The sequence below is a fragment of the Nomascus leucogenys genome, chromosome 14 (assembly GCF_006542625.1).
Source record: "Nomascus leucogenys isolate Asia chromosome 14, Asia_NLE_v1, whole genome shotgun sequence".
Taxonomy (NCBI): domain Eukaryota; kingdom Metazoa; phylum Chordata; class Mammalia; order Primates; family Hylobatidae; genus Nomascus; species Nomascus leucogenys.
Window position 1 is genome coordinate 92,406,005 of NC_044394.1, and position 6,000 is coordinate 92,412,004.

Here is a 6,000-nt window from a genome sequence, read left to right on the forward strand (position 1 = left end):
AGCTACTCGGGAGGCTGAGGCAGGAGAATGGCATGAACCCAGGAGGCAGAGCTTGCAGTGAGCCAAGATCGCGCCACTGCACTCCAGCCTGGGCGAAAGAGAGAGACTCCATCTCAAAAAGAACAACAACAAAGTAAATGTAAAGGAAGCGGCAACAAAATTGAAAAAAGAAATCAAAATTAAAGGGAAAAAATAAAATATTTTTTTGTTTGTAGAGACAGATCTTGCCATGTTGCCCAGGATGGTCTCGAACTCCTGGACTCAAGCTATTGGCCTCCCAAAGTACTGGGATTATAAGCATGAGCCACCATGTTTGGCCAGTTGTAATTAAAAAAAAAAAAAAAAAAAAAGAAAACAGGCTGTGTGTGGTGACTCACGCCTGAAATCCCAGCACTTTGGGAGGCCAAGGTGGGTGGATCACCTGAGGTCAGGAGTTGAAGACTAGCCTGGCCAAGATGGTGAAACCCCATCTCTACCAAAAATACAAAAACTAGCCAGGTGTGGTGGCACGCATCTGTGATCCCAGCTACTCAGGAGGCTGAGGCAGGAGAATCGCTTGAAGCCAGGAGGCAGAGGTTGCAGTGAGATGAGACCTCGCCATTGCACTCCAGCCTGGGTAACTAGAGCGAAACTCTGTCTCAAAACAGAACAAAACGAAACACACAAAGGAACATGAACGATGAGCCATTCATGAGGTTGGGGCAGGGGACATAGTGACAGAAACCATCCTTGAAGAAGCCTGGAAATTGGACTTACTAGACACTTTGTCTTAAATATGCTCAAGGAGCTGAAGGGAACCAGGACAAAGAAGTAAAATAAGAACAAAGCCAGGTGTGGTGGCTCACGCCTATAGTCTCAGCACGTTGGGAGGCTAAAGTGGGGAGACAGCTTGAGCCCAAGAGCTCTAGACCAGGCTGGGCAACACAGTGGGACTCAGTCTCTTAAAAAAAAAAAAAAAAAAAAAAAAATTAGCTAGGCATGGTGGCACGTGTCTGAGGTCCCAGCTACGCCGAAGGTTCAGGTGGGAAGATTGCTTGAACCTGGGAAGTGAAGGCCTCAGTACAGCGTGATCACACCACTGCAGTTTAGCCTGAACAACAGAGCAAGACACTGCCCCTCCCCCCACCCCAAAAAGAAAGAAATATGAATAGTGTGTGAAAAATTTGGAAATAGCAGAAAATAGAAATTATAAAAAGAAACTAAAAAGAAACTCTAGGACTGAAAAGTAAAATAGCTAAAATAAGAAATTCACTAGAGGAATTTGGATTTCAGCAGCTATCAGAAAGCAGCCGTGAACTTGAAGGTAGGGTCAGTGAAATTACCCAGTCTAAGCAGCAGAGAAGAAAAATGCAGGGAAAGTGAATAAGGGGCCTATGGGATACCATCAAGCATAACACAGGCATTATGAAATTCCACAAGTAGAGAAAGAGAAGAAGAAACACTTCAGGAAATAATCAATGAAAACTTCCCTGATCTGATAAAGACATGAATCTGCACATCCAATAAGCTCAACAAAATCTGAGCAGGAAAAATGCAAAGAGACCCAGAGCTAACCGTATATGTACTCAACAGTAAAAGACTGAAAGCTTTTCCTTTCAGATCAGGAACAAGAATACCTGCCTTCACTACTGCTGGTCAGCATTGTAATGGAAGTCTTAGCCAGAGCCACTGAGCAAGAAAGGCAGGCATCTAAATTGGAAGGGGTGAGTGAAATCTCTACTTGCAGATGGAATGATTATGTATAGAAACTTCCACAGAATACACACTCAACCTACTAGAGCCTGACACATAAATTCAGCAGTGTAGTAGTGTACGAGACCAAGACAAAAATAAGTTGTATTTATATGCACCAGCAACAATCAAAAAGGAAATTAAGGCCAGGCGTGGTGACTCATGCCTATAATCCCAACGGTTTGGGAGGGCAAGGCAGGAGGATCGCTTCCGCCCAGGAGTTTTTTTGTGTGTGTGTTGTTGTTTTTTTTTTTGAGACGGAGTTTCGCTCTTGTTGCCCAGGCTGGAGTGCAGTGGTGCAATCTCGGCTCACTGCAACCTCTGCCCTCTGGGTTCAAGCGATTCTCCTGCCTCAGCCTCCCAAGTAGCTGGGATTACAGTCATGCACCCCCACGCCCGGCTCATTTTGTATTTCTTTTAGTAGAGGTGGGGTTTCTCCATGTCGGTCAGGCTAGTCCCGAACTTCTGACCTCAGGTCATCTGCCCACCTCGGCCTCCCGAAGTGTTGGGATTACAGGCGTGAGCCACCACACCCAGCCCCACCCAGGAGTTTGAGATGAAGCTGGGTAACATAGGGTGACCCCCACCTCTAAAACAAAATTATAAAATTAGGAATTAGCCAGGTAGGCCGAGTGCAGTAGCCCACACCTGTAATCCCAGCACTTCGGGAGGCCGAGACAGGTGGATCACCTGAGGTCAGGAGTTTGAGACCAGCCTGGCCAACATGGTGAAACCCCATCTCTACTAAAAATGCAAAAAATTAGCCAGGCGTGGTGGTGCACACTTGTAATCCCAGCTACTGGAGAGAGGCAGGAGAATTTCTTGAACCCGGGAGGCGGAGGTTGCAGTGAGCTGAGGTTGAGCCACTGCACTCCAGCCTGGGAGACAAAGCAAGACTCCGTCTCAAAAACAAACAAACAAAAAAACGAAGAAATTAGCCAGGCATGGTGGTGCATGCCTACGGTCCTAGCTATTTGGGAAACTGAAGTAGAAGGATCACTAGAGCCCAGGGGGTCGAGGCTACAGTGAGCCTCGATTGCACCCCGGCACTCCAGCCTGGGTGACAGAGCCAAAAAAAAAGAAAAAAGAAAAAGAGAAAGAAGCATGGCTGGGCATGGTGGCTCACACCCACAATCCCAATACTTTGGGAGGCTGAGGTGGGAGGATCACTTGAATCTGGGAGACAGAGGTTGCAGTGAGCTGAGATCGCATCACCGCACTCCAACCTGGAGTGAGACCCTGTCTCAAAAAAAAAAAAAAAAAAAAAGGATAGGCAGCTGTCAGTATATGCTGATAATGGTAAAAATAATGTGAGACGTCCCTTGTGCAAATACTGAAATTGAGGTAGAAAAATGCTGATTTTCTGGAGTTACACTCTGCTATAAAGGTCAGGAAGACACCCTTTTCCACAGTATCTGGCCAGATCCTTGCCTGTTTTTTTCCACATACCCATGACAGACTAGGAGATGATTAGCCCTCAGCTCGCGTGCCCCAGAAGCATCGTCAGACTCACCATCTGAAACATCTTACGCAGATGACAGGATTCTGGCTGGCAGCATGGACAACTCACGATGAGGCCGCAGGTGTCTGTGGGAGGCTCAGAGCAAACGTCGGGGATTCACGGCCTCTACAGATGGTGGCATTTCTCTTGAACAGAGCTATAAAAGAAATGACATTTCACTAGGTGCCACCTCAGTCTCAAGTCTACATTTGCTTTTGTTAAAACCCATTGTATGTCTACATTTTGGTGGATGTTGTGTAAGACAAATCATTTTAAAATTAATGCCAAAACCACAAAATCACTAACCTGATCCGAAATTCCAGAATGCAGCAAGAATATTACAAGCAAAATTAGAAATAAGAATCCTCTACACATATACATCCAAAAAAATCCCCAAGTATTAGTAGAATTCATTTTTTTTTTCTGAGATAGAGTCTCTGTCACCCAGGCAGGAGTGCAGTGCTGCGATCTCAGCTCACTGCAGCCTCCACCTGCCTTGTTCAAGTGATTCTCCTGCCTCACCCTCCTGAGTAGCTGGGACTACAGGCACATGCCACCACGCCTGGTTAATTTTTGTATTATTTAGTAGATACAGGGTTTCACCATGTTGGCCAGGCTGGTCTCAAGCTCCTGACCTCAGGTGATCCACCCACCTCAGCCTCCCAAAGTGCTGGGATTACAGGCGTGAGCCACCGCACCTGGCGAATTCAGCAGTATTTAAGGCTAACACACTGTGACCAAGTGGGCTTTCCCGCAGGACAGCAAGGTTGGCTGAACATTCAAAAATCAACGTGATGCTCCACGTTAACAGAGTAAAAGATAGGTGTGATCATCACAACAGATGCAGAAAAGTCACTTAACAAAATTAAACAGCCATTCCTAGCGGCAGGCAGGGTCACCCCCAAGTGCCTTGTTTGCTTCTCGAGTCCCAGCTCCACCCATCCCTGCCCCTGGGGAGACTCAATGCAGTGGGTTCAGTCTCAGCACCTGCCTAAAACAAAAAGCCCATATTCCTCAGACGTACAGAATCCGTATCAACAACGTACCATCTGCAGTGTTCCCTGTAGAACCCATAGTTACCAGACAGTGAGACAAGTGTGTCCCCACTCAGAATAAAGGAAAATCAGGAGGCACCCTCCAAGAAGACCCAGATGCTGGCATCAGCAGACGAAGATTTTAAAGCGCACAGAGTGCGTACAAATGGGCAGACACAAGTCATCAGCCACGGATTAGACCAACTTTAGAACTGACAAATGTATCTGAAATAAAAAAGGCGACCAGGCATGGTGGCTGTAATCCCAGAACTTTGGGAGGCCAAGGTGGGAAGATCGCTTGAGCCCAGGAGGTGGAGGAGAAACCCCCTCTCTACCAAAACAATTTTTTAAATAAAAATAGATGTTACATTAAGGTGTGGGGTTGTCCAAGAGTGATCTTCTCTGGAGGTGGAAACACGGGGCAATTTTGCTTACAAATTTATATTTTTCTATTATGTTATTTTACAAGGAACTTTTTTTTTCATTGTATTCTCTGATCTATCTGGAAGAGAAAAATTTTGGTACAAGTTTCAACAATGTCATCAACCAAATGCCTCTGACACAACAGAAGAGAGGTGAGGACTAAGTCACATGAAAGATCTCTGGCATTCAGCTTGGTTTGGTTGCAGAAAGAAAACACAAATATAAAACTCTTTGATCACAGAAGGCTGCAGATGGCCAGTGCCCCCCACTACAGTGGTGGGAGAGGGAGGGGGCCAGGGGTTCACACAGGCATCACCGCCAAACACAGGGTGGGTATGGGTCAGGGCTGCATTCCACAGGGCACAAGCTGCCTGTCCCCACAAGACATCCCAGGGCCATGGGGGAGGGAGGGCAGACCAAAAACGCAGCCGGAGTCATCCATGCCCACGCACCTGTAAGATGAGACAGGAAAGCTGCTGAGTAGGCACCGTCTGAGGCAGTCGCTCTAGAGTCCCTTCACACCCACGTCCAGGGCGCAGGAGGTTCATGGGGGAGGCAGCAGCCCGGCCTCGTTTCCCATACACCGCGCTTCCCATCAGTTCCACTTGAAAAGCAGCCTGCTGCGCTCCCGACAGTCTGCCGGCGCTAGGGGCACCGCGTCCTTGCCGCTCTACAGTGATTTTTAAAAAGCACATGCCTGGGGAGGGCCGGTGCCGCCAGGGCCTCACATGAGGCACGTCCGTGCAGGCCCTCACCGCGTTCCTGGTGAACGGGCCTGTGACACAGCCCCGCCGTCCGCATCCGTTCTGAGGCTGTTCACGTGCACTGCGAGAAAACCCACCCTTCTTGCATGCATTTCCCCCAGATACATGTTTATCAACTGGTAATTACGCCCCTACTCCCCCACCCAGAGTCAGATCTCAAGTGTTAGATAAGCCAGGGTGACCCTGGCTCACTTGAAGCTGCAACTTCAACATGCAGGAAATTGCTGCTGACAGCCACTCTCCACCTCCGCAGACCAATAGGAGCCTCAGACCTCCCAGAGCCACACAGGCCTCCTACAGATGCATTTCCTCCCTCCCTCCTCCAGAAGTGCCCTCGGGACACAGGGAGTGAGGAGGGCAGGCCGTCTGGTCCCGACACAGGGAGTGAAGCTCTAGGCTCCACACCCGGTGGCCCTGGCTTCCACCTTGTCCTGTCACAGGCCGGCCTCCCTTCAGTCCCACAGGCTGTTCTGAAGCCTCCAGTCCAACCAGATTCTCACAACAAGGGAAGAGTGTTTGGCTTCGTAACACACAATTCTACTTCCCA